The 21,027-nt window shown below is 42.9% G+C and overlaps 1 long non-coding RNA gene across 1 annotated transcript; it reads right to left on the reverse strand.

The window, feature by feature from the left end:
* Positions 1-1,492: 1,492 nt before the first annotated feature.
* On the reverse strand, positions 1,493-20,645 carry LOC103279815 (uncharacterized). The gene is made up of 5 exons (XR_010006744.1): positions 20,407-20,645; positions 15,685-15,882; positions 11,915-12,083; positions 11,538-11,648; positions 1,493-1,751 (listed from the first exon to the last, which is right to left on the reverse strand). It is a non-coding gene; the product is annotated as an uncharacterized LOC103279815 (long non-coding RNA).
* Between the last annotated feature and the right edge of the window lie 382 nt (positions 20,646-21,027).

The following is a 21,027-nucleotide window of genomic DNA, read 5'->3' on the forward strand; positions in this document are numbered from 1 at the left end:
ATCGCACTTTCAAATATTGTAATTGGTCCCAGGGGGTTAAGAGATGTTACTTGGGAGACACATAAAAAACAGAAACCACTTAACAAATCTTTTGTTACCATAAAAATTGAGCAAAGAATTGCATCTATCTCAGGCAATAAAAAGATGCCTTTCACATTCAGTACATGTATCTTTTTATTGCCTGAAATAGTGAAATGGGGCTTGCAGTGCATCTACACTGTAGAAGTAATGTAGAAGTAATGATACCACTTTAACTGCCATGGCTCAATGTTATGGAATCCTGAGATTTGTAATTTGGCGAAGCATCAGCACTTTTTGGTAGAGAAAGCTAAAGACCTTGTGAAATTACAACTCCTAGTGATTTGTAGCATTGAGCTATGGCAGTTAAAGAGGTGTTAAACAGCATTAATTTTGCAGTATAGATGCACTTTTGGTTCAAGATCCTTGACAATTGACTTTGTGCTTTATCAGAAATGTGCAATGTTATGTTAATGTTTTTGCTTCCTAAATAATAAAGAAAATTGCTATACATGTGCATTACTTACAATTTTATCTAGTAACTAAACAACATACCGCTGCATTTACTGTTTGGGTCCAAACTTAGTTGGTCTCTTTTATTCCTTTCAAGTCATGTGTAGTCTTTTTTTTGGTTGCCTTGGACGTGGGATAGTATTAGTGGAAAAGATGTGTGTGGCACACTGCAGAAAGAATAATGCAAGCTGAAATTCACCTTAAATTTTACATTTTTAATATCTGTATTATATAGAGTCCTTGCTACTTTTTTTCAAATTTAGATTTGAAGATAACCCTTGTGTTTCTATTTAACATATTATCCTCCCTGGTTTGACATTATGCCAATCAGACAGGAGCATTCTGGTCTTGGCATTATATTATTCAACTAGGATTCTTTTTCCTCCCATGCATTCCCAAACCTATAGAAAAATAACTGCTGTCTGGGTTCAGGTGAAAGCTATCACTTCCATGTGCTGTGTATTTGGGGAATAAAATGCTAGAGGCCATCTAATTTTTTGTAGTCAATTACCACTGATGCATAATTCAGCACAGCTGTGAATTTGGGACCCTGAGTGCTTCATCAGGCTAAGTGTAACAAAATCTGAAATTAGTACGTATTTTGTTCCTTTCTGATGTTTGATTTTTTCCCCCACCATGCTCATCAGTGCTATTATTATGTTGGCTGCCTGTTGCAATATGTAACCCTAAGATAATGCAGCTCGCTGCATCTTGGTAACTCTAAGATCATGCAGCAGGTATTTATAATATCATATACCATATTTCACAAATCGAAGGTGTCATTGAATGTAAGGCACACATCCCTTTTTGAAGCTTCGAGTTTAAAAAAAAACTAATTTTCTTAAAATTCTTAGTATATTTTAAAAGACTGTAAACATGCACAATATATTTTAGAATTTTCTCTTTATGCACGACGGGCCTACAGATTTAGTAAAAAAAAGAGTCATGAAGATGCAAAGAAACTCAGAAGCCGTTTTGTCTGCACAAGTCTTTTTTACTAAGTCTATAGGCTTGTTGGGGACAGGTAGCAGAAGCAGGAAATGGTGCTTAACTCAGTCATATTCCTTCTCCCTCTTTCTGGGCAGTAAGACTGTTGTTGTTGTTTTAAAAACTGGAGTCATTTGGGGTTGGAGCTCTTCCTCCCTCTGCTCCTCTCTAAATCCCAACATCGGTGAATGTAAGGCACTACTGAATCTAAGATGCACCCGTTTTTGGAACCCCTAAAATGGGAAAAAGGTGCACCTTAGATTTGGTGAAATATGGTACTTCATCCATGTGGACAATTATGGAGGCCTGGTAATACTGAGGCGGGGGGGGTTAAGGAACCCCAGGAAATACCATATATGGGCAGAGATGGCGACAGCTAGCGACCCGGGTGCATAAACTCACAGAAACATGTGACTTCTGGGAAATCATGTGTTTCTGAAGAAATGAAAGCTAAGGATAAACAAACAGAGCATGCGTACGCAGGCGCTCTGAAAGATTTGTGAGCACGGCACAAAAAGGGTGCAGCCGGCCTGCTGGTCAGCACAGATTGGGCAGCGTCACAACTCTAAGCCAATGAATTTGCTTGTGGGCGGGCATAACCCGAACCCTGTAGTGTGTATAAATGTTCACTCAGCATGCCACTGGCCGGTTCCCCTGGAGAAGCACTTACTTTGTGCTAGGGGGACCCCTAGTGGCCATTAGCGAAATAAAACTGCTTTCTGGGAAATTCCTTCAGTTGTCCGTCTTCAAAATTCCTCCACTGCGCCAACAAGAACCGTAGCACGAAGGTTCCGCTACATTTTCTGGTGACCCCGACGTGATTTTTTCCTATAAGACGGGCCAGGGGATTTGGAGACGGATCCCGTTGGCGGGACGGCCTCAACTCAGCGGTGGGGGCCTGAGGCAACTACCGTGAGACGAGAAGGGGCCCCTGAATACTACACGACCGGCTGCGGTGCTTGCCTCTGATTGCCAACGCCGACTGACGGTGAGAGCTGCAACATCAGCGAGGTTCCACAGAAACCGGCTAGGAGGAAAAGGATCCAGGGGAAAAAGCCCAGGGGCGAAGGTTGGTCCGACGTCTACAGAAATCTGGCAAGTATAGGGGTTTGCATGAGATATTAAGGGAACGCCAGCGCTGGGAGGGACAAAAAAAAAAAGTTCCCAGGGAGGTAGAAAGGGGTTCTGTCTTGTGTTTCCTGACGCATGCCGTGAGTGGCCGGGTGCCCAGGCCAGGACAGTCCCCTCTATTAGGCAGGATGGGAGGGAAAAATTCAAAGAGCTCCACTCCCTTACAATGCATCTTAGATAATTTTGGCTCTTTTGCTAGCAGAGCCGTAGCAGGGAATCCAAGGGACCTAAGAGATTATAGGCTGAGAAATTTGTGTCAGGGAGAATGGCCAGATTTTGGTTTAGGTTGGCAAGTAGAAGGAACGTGGGATCTGAAACTGATCCGAACAGTGGAAGAATATTGTGCTGTGAATCATCCGAACCAGTGGGTCTATATTGCTACGTGGGAACGGGTAGTTAGAGAAGATCCAGGTTGGGTTCGACTGTGCAGGAATGGCAAATGTATGGTGGTGAAGAAGGAGGGGAAAAAGAAGGAAGTTTTCCAATCCAATGAGGAGGACTACCCAGATTTACAGTTGAGTGTACAGGCTAGACAACAGGAATTATTGCCGCCACCCTTGCCACCGCCCCCCCCACCCCAGGGAACAGCCCCCACACTAGGAACGAGACCCCCACCCTACTCTTCGGAGTCAACCGAAGCGGCCAAGAAACACTATCCTAGCCTAGAAAAATATCAGGAGGAAACAAAGGAAAAGAAGAAGTCACAACGGATGCCCAGTGATGCTTCTCCGGCACAAACTCGGAGACATGGAGCTCCGGTGTGGTCTGGTGATTCACCGACCGGACCGGCCCTCCAGATGCCCTTGAGAACGGTGCCTGTGATAAACAACAGGAATGAGATAGTTCAAGCATACCAGGTAGTGCCTTTCAGTAGTAGTGACATTTTGAATTGGAAAAATAATACTCCACCTTATAGTGAAGAACCCCAAGCTATGGCTAGGCTATTGGAAGGGATTATGGCAACCCATAATCCCACCTGGCAAGATTGCAGACAATTGTTGAATATGTTGTTCACATCAGAGGAGAGAAGAGCAGTGTTGAATAATGGGGTAGCCATAGCCCAGGTTGGTGCCCCACAAGATGGTGATGCAGCCGAGTGGGGAGCACAGAGGTTTCCTGTGGAAATAGATCCCCAATGGGACACCGCAGAAGAAGGACATTTGCAGAGACTGAGAGGATTCCAGCGTATATTGGTAGAAGCGGTAAAGAGGGGCCCGCCGCGACCCGTCAACATTGTAAAAATTCAGGGAGTGGTACAGGAAAAATCTGAGTCACCAACAGCCTTTTTGGAAAGGCTGGAGGCAGCATATAGAAAGTATAGCCCGTATAATTTGGAGGATGAAAACGGTAGGAGGGCGATTCAACAGTCTTTTATCAGTCAAGCGGCTCCTGACATCCGGAGAAAGATTCAAAAGCAACCAGGATTTCTAGGAAAGACTATGAATGAATTGTTGGCACTCGCAGATCAAGTTTATATGGCGAGGGACCAGGTAGAAGAAGAGAAGAAGGACAGGAAGAAGAAGCAGGAATACCAAGCATTAGTTACCATGATGGAACAAAGTGCAAGTGGACAGAGAGGAAGAGGAGGATATGCCAGAGGGGGACAAGGAGGAAGAAGGGGGCCCCCTCGGAGGTTAGGTCGAGACCAATGTGCTAAATGTAAGAAGTTTGGACACTGGAAAGGTGAATGCCCAGAAGGAAGAGAAGGAAGAGAAGGAAGTCAGGAAGGACCGAGAGAAAGAGGAAGGCCTGAGAGAGGAAGAAACCCAGGAAGGGGAAGAGGGCGTGGGAACTACGTACCTTTTCCTGCAAGAGAGGTGATAGCTGCAGCAGCTGTGATGGAAGAAGAATGGGAAGATATGGATGGAGGAGAGGAATGAGGAAGCCAGGCTCTTGTTTTGTTGGACCCCGGGGAGCCGATGGTCACACTTGAAATCGGGGACCAACAATTGGACTTTTTAGTGGACACAGGTGCCGAAAAATCAGTAGTAAATACAAAAATTAGTCCACCAACTCGGGAAACTACGAAAGTAATAGGGGTGTCTGGGAAGACCCAGAAGTGCCCCTTCCTTAAGGAACGCACCTGCAATCTGGCCGGACATCAGGTCAAGCATAAGATGTTATATCTCCCAGACTGCCCAGTCCCTTTATTGGGAAGGGACATTTTATCAAAATTACAAGCACAAGTCCAGTTCATGAAGAATGGACAAGTGGAGCTATCATTTCCCATGGAAGAGGAATGGAGACTGTTTCAAGTTAGGATTTTTACTGAAGAAATACAATGGCCATGGCATGAGACTCCTTTAGTGTGGGCAGAAGATAATCCTCCAGGATTAGCTAAATATGTTCCACCGGTGGTGGTGGAAGTGAAAAGAGGAATGGGGCCCATATGCAAGCCACAGTATCCCGTCAGTCGAGAGGCAGTGCAGGGGATCAGAAAGCATCTAGAGCGACTCCTGCAGCATGGGATATTGGTACCATGCAGTTCCCCATGGAACACGCCCCTGCTCCCAGTCAAGAAACCAGGAGGACAAGGAGAATATCGCCCAGTCCAAGATTTGCGGGCTGTAAATCAAGTCACCGTTCCCCTAACCCCGGTAGTGCCAAATCCATACATCATGATGAGTCTAGTACCAGCATTTGCCAAATGGTTTACTGTATTGGATTTAAAGGATGCATTCTTTTGCATTCGATTGGCCCCTGTATCCCAACCGATCTTTGCTTTCCAGTGGGAATCTCAGCAGTCAGGGCAAAGGACCCAGTATGTTTGGACACGCCTTCCTCAGGGGTTCCGGGACAGCCCGACCATTTTTGGTCAAGCCCTGGCCAAAGACTTACAGGATTTTGTAATACCTAAGGAAGAGGGAATTTGGCTTCAATATGCAGATGACCTGCTTATCGCTTGCCGGACACTAGGGGGCTGTAAAGAGCATACTTTGAGATTTCTCAAGACATTGGAAGAAAAGGGTTACAAAGTGTCAAAGAAAAAGGCCCAGTTGTGCTGTCCCACGGTGAAATATTTGGGGTTCCATCTGACCGAAGGAAAGAAGATGTTAGGAGCTGAAAGAAAGGAAGTTGTTTGTGCCATCCCCACTCCCAGTACCCGGCGACAGGTGCGGGAATTTTTGGGATCAGCAGGATATTGTAGACAGTGGATCCCCAACTACGCCGTGTTGGCTAAGCCACTGTACCAGGCTACGAGAGGTGGAAGAGAAGATCCATTTGAGTGGACAGAAGAATGTCAACAGGCATTTAAGGCATTAAAAGAAGCATTGATGTCATCTCCAGCATTAGGACTGCCCGATTTGGAAAAACCATTCACTCTGTTCGCTGCAGAGCGGGAAGGAACAGCGGTTGGAGTATTGACCCAACCACTAGGTTCATGGCAAAGGCCGATTGCCTACTTGTCAAAGCAATTGGACACAGTGGCTCGTGGATTGCCACCTTGCCTGAGGGCTGTGGCAGCATCAGTAGATTTAATCAAAGAAGCGAATAAATTGACCCTAGGACAGCCACTGACAGTTAAGGTGCCCCATAGCGTTAAGGCACTGTTAGACATTAAGGGACCGCGCTGGCTCACAAGTGAGAGGTTAATGAAATATGAGGGATTGTTGTGTGACAACCCACTGGTGACCCTGGAGACTTGCTCCACTCTGAATCCGGCCACCTTGCTCCCGACTCCAGGAGACACCACGATCCATCAGTGTGCCCAGGTGATGGATGAGGTATTCTCCAGTCGACCGGATTTGAAGGATGTGCCACTAACTAAGGTGGACGACACTCTGTTCACAGATGGAAGCTCCTTTATGGAAAATAATCAAAGACACTCAGGTTATGCGGTTGTTCGGTGGGGGGGAGAGACGCTGGAAGCAGAGTCACTGCCCCCGGGGACGTCTGCCCAGAAGGCCGAATTGATTGCCCTGACCCGAGCGTTGGAATTGTCAAGCGGAAAGCGGGTTAACGTCTACACAGACTCAAAATATGCCTTCACCACCCTCCACGCACATGGAGCACTGTACAAGGAGCGCGGGCTCCTCACGTCTGGAGGAAAGTGCGTGAAACATGCTGGAGAGATTGTGGATCTCCTGGAGGCGGTTTGGAAGCCAAGGCAGGTGGCTGTGATGCATTGTAAAGGGCACCAACGTGGAGACGATCCCGTAGTGCAAGGAAATAGGCAGGCTGATCTGGCAGCCAAAGAGGCAGCTAGGCTGCCCTATATTGAACATCAGGTAATGGCCCTACAGGTAGAATTAACTGAACATAACATTACATATACACCAGAGGAAGAAGAATGGGCCTTAAAGGAGAAGGGTCAGTGGTCAGGAGAACTCATAGTGATGCCAGACGCCCGTGTCTACGTCCCTAAGGACTTGGCATGGCACTTAGTCCAACACATGCACCAAAACACACATTTAGGAAAAATGGCATTGGCAAATCTGCTAGGACGACAGTTGTATATCGATGGATTACATAGCCTAACGGCAGCAGCAGCCCGAAGATGCTGGACATGTATCAAAAATAACCCCAGAGAAGGACCCCTCAAGCCACCAGGAGTCCAACATGTGGGTGGGGTACCCTTTGAAGCTTTAGTCACTGACTTTACAGAAATGCCCCCATACAAAGGATACAAATATTTACTGGTGTTCGTGGACACATACACAGGATGGGTGGAAGCTTACCCTACAAGAACTGAGAAGGCTGTAGAGGTGTCAAGAGCTCTAATGAAAGATGTTATTCCCAGATTTGGCATACCCTTAGAAATTGGATCAGATAATGGCCCCGCATATATTCAACAGGCTGTGCAAGGATTATGTAGAATTTTGGGCATAAAATGGAAGTTACATTGTGCATATAGACCCCAATCTTCTGGAAAAGTGGAAAGAATGAATAGGACATTAAAGGCTCAGCTTGGGAAACTTTGCCAAGAGACAGGATTGCCGTGGACGGTGGTTTTGCCCATGGCATTATTAGGAATCAGATGTACACCACACAAACGGACAGGACTCTCCCCTTTTGAAAGACTCTATGGACGACCCCCTTTGAACTTGAAGGGAGCCTTAGAGACAGGAGCTGAGCAGCACCTCATAGGAGAGAAACAGACATTGGCCCAGGTTCAGGCTTTGGGCAGACAAATGCAGCAGTTAGAAAAATACATTTCTGAATTGAACCCACCATTCCCTACCACACCTCTACATTGTTTTTCACCAGGTGACGAGGTTCTGGTCAAGGATTGGAAGATTGAGCCATTGGGACCCAAGTGGCGAGGACCCTATGTTGTGCTCCTGTCTACCCCCACTGCAGTGAAGGTGAAGGAGATTAAGCCGTGGATACATTACACCCGTGTAAAACTAGCACCTGAGGAGTGGCGGACGGAGCGAGTTCCTGGTGAGGACCTGAGACTCAGGATCATCCGGCAACTCCCTAAGGGGTCAACAAGGCCATGAAGCTGATCCCTTCGGGTGCAACGGAGCGTCGGTGGTCAAGTATGTCGCAGCATGGCCCAACAAAGGCGCTCTCCGGGAGATGGTGGCTAGACATTTTGAGAGGAAAAAGTGGGAGACAAGCTATGAGGAGGGGAGGAAAGCGCACTGTGTTTGGTATATTATTTGTGCTGAGTTTTATTCTCTCTTTTGGAAAAAGAGCACATGGGAATTGGATAAAAGAACATGCCAATTATATGTTTGAGCAGCACGGGAAAGAGGTAGCATTAATATATGAACACCCCCTCACCGTAGGAGATTTTTCATTTCTTCCCGATTTAATTGATGAACCACAGATTGTGTTGGAGGGATTGTCCAAGGCTCAGGAGGGTCCACCTACCGTGTTTTCTAGCATACCGCAAAGGATAAATAAAACTCGGTTTCGACGGTTTAGATACCATACCTCCACCAGGGGTTTGTGCTTCTGTTGTGGAGGATCGGGAATATGGAATTCTGAGTGGAAACACTGGGGAACTAGGCAGGCGTTCTTTTCCCGATTAGGCAATTATTCCCATTGTCGAGACCGGTTCTATCTACATGGACGATTTAATACATCTTATGTCTCACGATTAAATCTAACCGCAACCGAGTGGGCTAGCATGTATCCAGATTATCCCACATTTAGTGTGAATGATTCTATTGAGGGCCTAAAATCTTATATGAACATACTGCAACAATTAACCCAACTGAGCCTAGGTAAAAGCCTCTGTCCGTTATGGCAAATTAGGGATCCAAATCTATGGTTTTTCTTTGATAAATGGGCCACAAATTATCACCCCGGCAACTACCAGTGTGTCGGTGTGGGTTATTTGACATTCCCAGTTCAGGTCTTACACAAAGGGCATCAGCGCCTGAAACGGGACATTGTGCAAACAGGCCCTCTAGGACCAGAATGCTCGGATGAGGTCATTATCAACAAGGCCCTGTCAGGTTCAGAAGCCTCCCGTGTAGGAGGAGGCCTGATCACAGGCTTGTTGACACTGGGTGCTTACCCAGGGATTGTAGCTCAAGCAAACCGTAGAAGTGTTCTAGGCCTGACTTGCCGCCTTGAAAAGTCCATAAATGCCACTGGTAAAATTTTCCGGGAAATCCAGTCTGAAGTAGAAGAAATCAGCCAGATGGCCCTACAGCATAAGTTGGCCCTTGACTACCTACTGGCGGCCAGGGGGGGGTTATGCGCCATGGTTAGAGGACGTTGTGTAGTGAAATTTCATAACTTGAATAATACTATTGAAGATGACATCGAGTCATTACAAAAGTTAATTTACAATAATGTCCAGGAGATAGAAGGTTGGTCTCCCTTCTCCTGGGTGACTAGCTGGTTACCCTCAATAGAATGGTTGAAGAACATATTGTTGGTAGGGATTTTAGGATTGTTCATTGTTCTCATAGTTATGTGTTGCACTCCAATAATGATGCAAATGTGTACTAGGTGTGTCACACAATCTTTACCTGAAAAAAAGATAGCCATACTCCAAGCCAAGCGGGATTGGATGGAACCATAATGCTTTGCTTCAGCTTTTGTACATGCGCTTCGCAAAAAGAAAATGGGGGAGTGAGGCGGGGGGGGTTAAGGAACCCCAGGAAATACCATATATGGGCAGAGATGGCGACAGCTAGCGACCCGGGTGCATAAACTCACAGAAACATGTGACTTCTGGGAAATCATGTGTTTCTGAAGAAATGAAAGCTAAGGATAAACAAACAGAGCATGCGTACGCAGGCGCTCTGAAAGATTTGTGAGCACGGCACAAAAAGGGTGCAGCCGGCCTGCTGGTCAGCACAGATTGGGCAGCGTCACAACTCTAAGCCAATGAATTTGCTTGTGGGCGGGCATAACCCGAACCCTGTAGTGTGTATAAATGTTCACTCAGCATGCCACTGGCCGGTTCCCCTGGAGAAGCACTTACTTTGTGCTAGGGGGACCCCTAGTGGCCATTAGCGAAATAAAACTGCTTTCTGGGAAATTCCTTCAGTTGTCCGTCTTCAAAATTCCTCCACTGCGCCAACAAGAACCGTAGCACGAAGGTTCCGCTACAATACAAATGAAGGCTCCTGAAAAAGAATCAGAATATCAGAAGTGCATTCCTCCTAGAACAATGATTCTCAACCTGTGGGTCCCCAGATGTGTTTGCCTTCAACTCCCAGAAATCCTAACAACTGGTAAACTGGCTGGGATTTCTAGGAGTTGTAGGCCAAAATACCTGGGGACCCACAGGTTGAGAACCACTGTCCTAGAAAAATGGAAATATACTTAAGGATCATTAATCAGGCAATAAATATAAATACATGCACTATACCCATTGCACAGAATTGCTTACTCCAATAACTTCTCCAACCGTAAAGGTCACTCAGCCTCTGGTGTAGCATGAGAGAATGATCCTGTGTAGTTGGACTTTTGAGCCATGCAATCAGCTTTGTCGAAATCATCATTCATCCCAGCTAGTGATATGGTCATTATTTTTGTCCTTCAGAAGTAATGGTATACTCAGTTAAAGTGCATTTCTTTCCTTTCTTTTTCTTGGAAAAAACAAAAGGCTTCCAACCCTCAGTTTCCAAATCTCATTGCTACTACCAAGTTCTCTGCATCCTATAGACTACTGGTCATTGACATTTCAATGAAATCGCTTTGCTTTCATGAAACCTGTTTTCCTTGTGCAAAACTGGTCTTTGCCAGAAAGCTTCATTAACCTTCCTTGCTGGATCAGCCAGTTCTGGCTGCTTGACTCTTTACTGAATTGAATTGCAAAACCACAGTATTTTTCAAGACTTGTTTCTTACAGCAACAGTATAAGTTCCCTCCAAAGTCCAAATCTCTCTAATGGAATTTCTGGAAAAGTATATCTGAAGTCAAATCTACTTTGGGTATCTATTTTCATTTCCTTACACAATAGTACCCCCTATCATGTGTTTAAGTGAGTGGAAAGAAGGATTAATTCTATACTTAGCACAGTGATTGGTTGGAAGTTCAGCTACATAATGCTGCTTTGTTTCTAATGAAAAAATGGAAAGGATTGCAGCCAGGTTCTTTGTTATTATGTCTTTTTAAGTTATTTCTGACTTATGATGACCCTGAGGCAAGCCTATCACAGGGAAATAGGCTTGCTATCAGGAAAACCCGTAAGACAATCTACACCAATCCAAAATCCAATTATATTTCCTGATTAAAACAATAGGTTTTCATGGGGCTTGCCACCCACAACAGCTGATTGGTCCGCCCAGAGCCATCCCCCCTCCATCTCCTCCCTCCTACCAGGGAATCCCCACCTGAAGCCAGTGATGTCATCACAGTGCCAGTCAATCAAGGCACTGCTTCAGGCCAGCCCCTCTGTCAGCCAATCAGAGACAAGAGCAGGTGGAGTGGGAAACTTGAATGGATATCAAGTGTATAAAACCTGAAACCTGTACCTTGTATGCTATGGTTGTACATTTGTGGCATCCGTGCTGTACATAGCATCCTTTCTGCAGATCGTAATAAAAGTGCCTCTGTTGCTTGTCTTCATGCTGGTGAATCTTACTCTGTTTGGGAATATTGGCAGTTAGCTGGGCTCACTGGGCACGAATCCTTGCTATCTACTGTCCGTAGCATTTAAATTTAGACTTCAAATGTGTTTCACATTTTTAATTCAAAACTAACGTGCACATAAGAAATGAAACAACCAGGCCAGGTATGCCTTGTATAACTAACAAAAACATTCTGAATCTTTTAGAGAACACTTGAAGGCTTTCTTTGTGTATTGCTCTTCACACACGTTCAGTAAGTGATTCGGGAGGCAGCTACTTACCTTGTCTGCTATATATACATACAGCTGCAGAAGGATCACCTAGAATACAATCTCATTTTTTTCTGAGGTCCAGCTTCATTGTATTTTTTACTGCAGGCATATTGCTGCAGCTCATCATTGAAATTATGTATTCCTCTAACACTTCTTCACCATTATCCCAAGGCTGATGCTGCAAAACCACAACAAAACAAAACAATTCCTCAAGCTAGACAAAAGACAAGAAAGAGGGGCCGAGCTCCCATAAAAAGACTCTAGAAAAAGAAGCTTCCTTTAGAGGCTTGATTAAATGAGATATTGCTGTGTTACTTGAATGCACATAAACAACAACAAAAGTTATGTCACATCATATCATCTTTCCATATTAACCTCATGCAACCTACTGTGCAGTCCATGCCTAATATAAACTGCTTTTCTGGTCCTGTTTTTCTTCACAATTCTCCTTCCACATGCCTCTTTGCCTGTTCTTTTTAGGAGATTACAGAACCCCCCAATTTGAATAGCTCAGACTCTAATAGTCCCCCTGAAGCTATAGTACCTTGTAGCTTTCCCAGCTAAGTTGCTTGTAGTTAAAACACAGAGGGTGTGCTCTAGTAATGAGTGTCTTCATATTCAAACCTAGTGCATGGATTTATATTTTATTCATTTGTTTTTCTGCCTTATGTGTTTACTGTGTATTCTCTGCTAGTTCTGAGCTAATTAATTTCTCATTGCAATTCAGTTACTTTTTGTGACAGGATGTCTCTGGCAAATAAGTGGTTCCCTGAAGTGCCATCATTGTATGCTTTTTTATTCCTGTGTGCTAAATAAACATTCCTCTGAGAAACAGAACTGGTGTGAATATCTGCTAAGGCATGCTGATGCCAATACATAATTGTAAGATCCATTATGTACATGTATCTCAAAACATATACACATTTATACTTGGGTATGGAGGAGACACTCAGGAGTCAGTAAGATAATGAAATATGTTGTGCTTAGAAGCTGTTTAAGAACAATGCAATTTGTTTTCCACTGAGTAAGTTCTAAGCAGAAAATATGTGTGTGTTTATACCTGTCTGTTGACTTACAGAAACCCCACGAGGGTTTTCTTGGACAAGGAATACCTAGTGGTAGTTTTGCTGGTTCCTTTCTATGAATTGTAACCGACAACACCTGTATTCCTTAGTGGTCTCCTAACCAAGTTCGGACCAGCACTGACCCTGCTTAGTTTAGGATTGTTGCTTTTAGGATAGAGGTGTCAAACTTGTGGCCCTCCAAGTGTTTGGGATTCCAACTCCCAGAAGGAATAGCCAGCTTATCCAGTAGCCAGGAATTCTGGGAGAAGAAGTCCAAAACACCCAGAGGAACATATTTAGGCCTGAGCAGAACTGTACTGAATTAGTCTCCTGTTTTAATATTGTATGTTTCATGTCGATTTTAACGATTGTTTTTACTGATATTGATGTTTTTATTGGTATAATTGTTTTATTGCTGTGTTTTTGATATGTGATTGTTTTATCGGGCTAGGCCCCATGTAAGCCGCCCCGAGTCCCTTAGGGGAGATGGGGCGGGGTATAAAAATAAAGTTGTTATTATTATTATTATTATTATTATTATTATTATTACTACTACTGATAACAAATTACTACTACATTATCATTGAGTGAGCAACATGATAAATAGTGCTAAAGATACAGAAAGATTTGTTCCAAGATAATGTTTAAACTGGAATCAAGCAAATGAGCCCAGCATCATTGCATATATATGTATTGCATATATATGTCATTGCATATATATATGTATATCTCATTTTGCTATTATCTATTCTCCAGAAGATCCTCATCTGACAGTGGCATAGCTGAATTGTTGCTACAGAGAAAGAGGCAAGTAGGTGACTGGGCAGTGGGTAAAAAAAAATTTCCACTTGTATTTTACAAGAGTAAGAGAGCTGCCCTGTCCCTCCTTCTCTCACAAACCACATAGGTACAAGAGGCAGTCACAGCTACTCAGTCACCTTTCTTCCTTCCTTCTTTACCTTCCTCCATGGAGTTAAACAGCCAGAGCAATGAACCCATGGGACTTACCTGCTACTGAGAAGGAACCAGACAGCTATACGGCTGGAATGTTTATGCTCTATGCCTGTCAGGATTGCTTTAGAAATGCTTAAGTGCATGAGCAGGAGACAGAATAGACGTGCAAAATGAATGTCATGTTCTTGAATCCTGGTATCCCTTCAAGCTCAGAACAATATGCACACAGGAGAGAGAGAGCTTCTAAGGCAAAAGTTTGTAAGGTGAATCAGAAGACAGAATTTCAGGGCGCTTCCACACAGGACCAAAATCTGCACCAAAGTGGGTTTTAAAAAGTGGCTGTGTGAATTGTGCCTGGGAATCATGTGACATGCTCCCTGGGTCCAATCTGCACAGGACCCACACTTAGTCAGATGTGATCTTACCATATGATCCGGATCTTACCAGGTGTTTAATTAATTCTGAACAATCAGGGAAACCCATCCAGAGAGGCTCAAAAACTGGGACCTGTCTCGGTTTTACCGGAGGCATCCAAACAACGCCTCTTGTAAAACCAAATTAATTTGAAACCCTAGTTTGTTCAGAATTCATTTGGTTTTACCGGAGGCATCATTTGGCTGCGTCCAGTAAAACTGAGACAGGTCGCAGTTTATTGGCCTGTCTGGACAGGCCCTCAGTGAAATGAATCCACAATTGTCTCTTGATTTTAGAAGTTATCTGCTATAACATCAACAAGCAGTTCTTGAGCACATAGGCTAGGCTGTGGCGCAGGCTGGTGAGCAGCCTGCTGTAATAAATCACTCTGACCATGAGGTCATGAATTCGAGGCCAGCCCGTGCTGGGGTGAGCACCCGTCAATTAAAAAATAGCCCCTGCTCGTTGCTGACCTAGCAACCCGAAAGATAGTTGCATTTATCAAGTAGGAAATAAGGTTCCACTTATAAAGTGGGGAGGCAAATTTAACAAATTTACGACGTTGGAATGAGGAAGCGCCATCACAGTGGATGATGAAGTAGCTGCTCCCCCCTGTGGCCAGAATCAAACTTCCCCTCAGGAGAAGGTTAAATTGCCTCTGTGTCTGTCTCTGTCTCGGTTCTATGTGTTTATGGGCATTGAATGTTTGCCCTATAGGTATATAATGTGATCCACCCTGAGTCCCCTTCGGGGTGGGAAGGGCGGAATATGAATACTGCAAATAAATAAATAAATAAATAAATGTTCTTTAGAAGCGGAGTCAATTTAACAGCAAGACTGCAACTAAGGATCTCTGTGGAAGAAGCAGGACTAAGCAGGTATTTTCCAGAAGATACGAATGTCAGTCCAATAATATCTAGAGCAGGGCTTCTTAAACTTTTTCTACTCGTGACCCCTTTCCTCCTAAGAATTTTTGTGTAGCCTTAGATATCTAGATTTATAAAATAGGTATAAAATCAAACATTTACTTATAATAAATCAACATTTGCAGGGCTTGCTAAACAGACTATTTTTTTTAGGAAGTACAGCTGAAGCATTTTCTGCATAGTTTACTGTCAACACTGTATTTTGTTGCTAACAAATTCATATAAGTGTTTAGGTAGTGTTGAGAACCTTTTACTATTGCCAAGTTTTTCAGGACCCCAACATTGAGATAAGGGGTCAAGACCCACAATTTAAGAAGTAGTGACCTAGAGGATTTCATGACCACCAACCTAGCAGCCATGTTTTGCAGTAACGTGATCACAGTATTTTCACATGAATAGACATTTATTTGAAAGTGCTTACCTGTAGGGATGTGCAGTCAGCACTTAAAGGGTAATTATCTTATGATGCCGTCATTGAGCTCCTGTTAGGCTGGGCTGTCAGCAGGAATAGGACCATGACTAAAGACAATGCTGTGGTATTGTAATGCAGGTCAGTGAGCCATTATGGTGTAGTGGGTTTGGAACTGGACTTTGATTCTGGAGACCAAGGTTCAATTCCCTGTTGGCCATAAAAACACACACATTCTCAGCCCCATAAAACCTCATGACAGGTTGACCTAAGGGTTGCCATAAGTTGGAAATGACTTGAAGGCACACAATGACACTAACAAATGTAGTGAGTTGGTCTAAGGACTGATGGCAGACAGCCTCTGTTGGCATTTTGCTTGCCAAATGATACTTACTGATCTATAAGGCTCAGTTGGCATGTTGTGGCCACAGGGCTGCACCCTGAATGTTGTGAAAAGTGGGATCAAAGTCCTTAAAATAGACAAATGTCATGAAAAGACTGTCACTTCCTTTATGGAGAGAAAACACAATTAAGGATTATAAATACTCAGATTTCATGGGAGAAATGTACTTTAGAACACAGTCCAGCAAATATCACTCACAATGCTTCATCCTAATACTGAAAAGCTTTAGAACAGAGGAAATAATTTATTCCACATATGGGAGATAATATGCCAGAGGGGGAACAAATGGACCACATCGGTCAAACCTGTCACATAAAATATAGAATTATAATAACCACGTGTCTGTGCTGGGAGTTGCAGCATTTTAGGAACTAACTGTGGAGTGTGGAGGACCAGGGGGAGGGATATGCTTGAGTGGTTGAAGAGAGGTTTGCTTAGAACAATTAATGAGAAACTGTCATGATAGTTAAGAGTGAATGTGATTACATCAGGGCTTTGCATATTTTGCATTTATAGTGCAGGCAAACATCTGTGTCTAAAAATGACTGTGTTAAATAACTGGAGCACGAGCAAGGCTAAAAGCTTTATACATTTTTGGCACGATGGGATCTGTCTTGTGTTGATTATATATTATTAAAAAGGGTGTGACTTCAGTGATGAACCTGATGCAAAGAAATATGCAACTAAAGGTTTCACCTCCAAGGATGTGCCACCTTTTATTCAATTTTTTTCCTGACTTAGACAACACATGGGAATCAATGCTATTTCACATATTAAGAGACTGTTAACTGCATTGACAAGAATTTAAGACTACCTGAGGTTACCCCTTAATACTGAAGCGTTAAGAATCTAGAAGATAAAAAGCCCCAGGGGCATTCAAATCTCAAAGAACACTTCTGAAACCTTTTGGAATTATTGTTGTTTATTTGTTCAGTCGCTTCCGATGCTTGACCAGCCCATGCCAGAACTCCCTGTTGGCTGTTGCCACCCCCAACTCTTTCAAGGTCAAGCCAGTCACTTCAAGGATACAATCCATCCCTCTTGCCCTTGGTTGGCCCTTCTTCCTTTTTCCTTCCATTTTCCCCAGTATCATTCTCTTCTCTAAGCTTTCCTGTCTTTTCATTATGTGGTCGAAGTACTTCAGCTTTGCTTCTAATATTTTTCCCTCCAGTGAGCAGTCGGGCATTATTTCCTGGAGTATGGACTGATTGGATCTACTTGCAGTCCAAGGCATTCTCAGAATTTTCCTCCAACACCACAATTCAGAAGCATTCATCTTCCTTCGCTCAGCCTTCCTTATGGTCCAGCTCTCACATCCATAGGCTACTATAGGGAATACCATTGTTTTGACTATGCGGACCTTCTTTGCCAGTGTGATGTCTCTACCCTTCACTATTTTATCGAGATTGGTCATTGCTCTCCTTCCAAGAAGTAAATGTCTTCTGTCTTCCTGGCTGCAGTCTGCGTCAGTAATCTTCGCCCTTAGAAATATAAAATCTGTCACTGCCTCCATGTTTTCTTCCTCTATTTGCCAGTTATCAATCTGTCAGGTTGCCATAATCTTTGTGTTTTTTATGTTTACTGCAACTCAGCTTTTGGACTGTCTTCTTTCACCTTGGTGATAAGGCTGCTCAGCTCCTCCTTGCTTTCAGCCATCAAAATGATATCATCCACACATCCAAGGTTGTTAATATTTCTTCCAGCAATTTTAACTCCAGCCATGGATTCATCAAGCCCCGTACATAGTATGATGTGTTCTGCATACAAGTTGAATAGGTAGGGTGTACTCCTGCTGTACTCCTTTCCCAGTCTTGAACCAGTCTGTTGTTCCATGGTCTGTTCTTACTGTTGCTACTTGGTAGTTATACAGATTCCTCAAGAGACAGACAAGGTAACTTGGTATCCCCATATCACCAAGAACATGCCACTATTTATTATGATCCACAGTCAAAGGCTTTAGAATAGTCAATAAAATAGAAATAGATGTTTTTCTGAAACTCCCTACCTTCCTCCATTATCCAGAGGATATTGGCTATTTGGTCTCTCATTCCTCTGCCTTTTGAAATATTTGAGATATAATCATTGTGTGGACTGTTTCAGTAATTAGCCTGGGATCCCCAGCCGAATTGAGCATCCTTAATGAGTTAAATGTTGCCTACCTTTGATAGGTTAGCCTCAGGAGCTCCATAACTTGGAAATGACGTAAGGCACACAACACACATATTAAAATGTCTAGTGGTGGCACTACCAAGTGGACTATTTGTTTTATGCAAAAGCTATGGATAACAAATGCAAGCAAAACCCTGTAGCAGGCAGCAAAATCACAAGTCTCGTGCAGGATTCAGAGACAGCAGCTGCATGGATTTCTATAAACTTCCATGGCTACACTCATATTTCTCTTTAAGAAACAAGCCCTAAGGGCTTCACTGAGAACAGATTGTAATAGCTTTCAATTTTTAAGGAATACTTCATTATTCCTTGCTTATGAAACCCTATGAAATCCATGTGGCTTCCATAAGTCAACCCGAAACATGACGACACACATTTTCAGTTTCAGGGCAGAGGTAATGGGAGCTGTTAGGGGCTGTATGACATGCTGAGAATGCCTGACTCTTCTAACAATCAAGGAAAAATAGCTCAGTTAATTTTATATGTTTCATGTGAGATGTCGATCCCTATTAATAAGTGTTAGTTGGTGACATTTGTGTGTAGAACTGTTTTCTTTAGTCAAGACCTACTCCTACCCAAAATCTCATTGAACTCTTATCTGTTTCCACCTTCAAAATGAGACATAACTATTTTCCCACTTCCTCGTACTTTCTCAATTATATGATTTTTGAAAGGCAGAACAAGATTTGTAGTCACAAATTTCTTTTTTAAAATCTTCATTTACCCATTTATTGCCCAATTATTTGTCAATTTACTATAATCAAGATGGCGAGATGTGAGCAATGCAGTAGTACTTTTACTTTCCTTGATCTGGATAATATACAGCCTAGAATTCTATTAACAAATGCATTATGCTTTGACTTGACCCCTTTTTCCGTACATGCACTGCCGACACATAGAAAATTCCCCCTCGGTTTCATTACATTCAAGAATACATCCCATGAAAAGCAACTGTAAAAATCAAATGCCCCCAGATTTCTTCCATATCATTGTACAGCCTTCCCTTCTTTACTCAAAGAACAAGAGCTTGAATTCTTACTTGAATGACTACTGAAACCATAGCGTGCTGACTTAAGCTGTCCACATTCTATTGTTCAGTTGATGTTATGTTATAGCATGGCTTTTCTCCAAATTGTTCTTTGGGAAAAAAATCTCTTTAAAGCCCCAAGGCACTGTGTAGATGTTAGGCCATAAATATACAGTTTACACAAGAAGTTCAGCCATTTTTCTAAGCAAACCAAGTGATGCATGAGGCTAGGAAACTAAGTCATTTTTCACCCTGGAATAGCAAGGAGTCCCTGTCATAAAAAGGGTTTAAATATACTTGGAGTGCTAGCTTAAATGACTGATCAGCAAACTGCAAATTGTGTTAAGAGACTTTAATTGCGGCTGGTATTTGGTTTTCAAAATGCAATGCAGTGACAAAAATAGAAAAATCACTTGGCTCATTATAATTATGACTGAAATGTAGGTTTTGGCGAGTGCTCTTTGTATTGTCAAGTCTTTGTGTTTTATAATGATAGAAATTGTGCATGAAAGTGTGTGCGCATATGTACTTGCAAGCCGCACTTAATCTGATTGGATTTACTCCCAAATAAGAGTGAATAAGATTGCAGACAAACTCAAACAAAGTCTATCTTTTGCAGCTCTGTAGATAGGAGTTAAACACTGAATTTAAAGTGGGGAGCCAACCAGAAAATGTAGATTCCAACATGCCAGTTGTATAAATATTGTGGGCCTGGCCTTGTTTTTGCATTTAAAGCCACACATATAATAATATATGGGAGATAGGTGAACAGAGCTCTTTATGAGCTTTGAAACATAGTCTGAGTAAAACAAAGGCAGGTTTAGATCTGTTATTCAGCGATTAAATTTTATTTACAACATTTTACCCTGTTGTTCAGGTAAAATGACTCCCATGGTAACTTATATAAAATCAGTTAAAAGAAGCCAGGCACCTCCTACAAGCTCATAGTCCAAAAAAGAGGAAAGGAAAAACAAGCAAAACAAGTACTTTCCTACATACAGTCTAATACAGACAAGCTATGGAATATGTGGCTAATTCAAAGTAGTAAAATTATGAAACATTACATAATATAATTTTTGTTTGAACAAAAAAGCCTAAGTACAAATATGAAATAATAAACTTATATTCTACTTACAGTGGGGATACATTTTCCTGCATTGCTCAGCCTGAGAAAAAGCAAAATTCAACCAAAAAACAATCATGTAAGAATAGCAGACATGCCACCAGCCACTTCAGAAGCATTATAAAAACTCGAGAATTAAGAACAACATTGGCAATCATGTAATTCACAAGATCTCTGTCCAATCTTGTGCAAGACTTCACCTCCAAAACCACCTGAAGCTTGGAAACTCCTGAGAGGATTAATCTAAACAGCTGCCTTGCTCCAAGAGCCCCAGGAGGTCAAGTGTTCCTTAAGACAATGGAATAACCCCACACCCCTCCCTGTAAAGGTTTGCCTTTGGGCAAAATACTTTGAAACCTCTTTCGTGTCTGGATTCATGGTTATGATTGATATGATTTATTACTGATAAATAGAAAAGGGAAGAGAACTCACATATGCATACACAAGAGCTGGAATCTCGGTGGTAGGCAACCATGGACAAGCTTCCAAGCCCCAAAGAAATTTAAACAATCTAATGTATGTACTTGTGAAACTGTTGGGGAGTTACACATCCAGGAAGCCAACCCAATTTCCAGCTGAGAGGGAATCCCCTCAGGGAAGCAAGGCAAACCCCAAGAAATCCTTTTTAAAACA

The sequence above is a fragment of the Anolis carolinensis genome, chromosome 5 (genome assembly GCF_035594765.1).
Source record: "Anolis carolinensis isolate JA03-04 chromosome 5, rAnoCar3.1.pri, whole genome shotgun sequence".
Taxonomy (NCBI): Eukaryota; Metazoa; Chordata; class Lepidosauria; order Squamata; family Dactyloidae; genus Anolis; species Anolis carolinensis.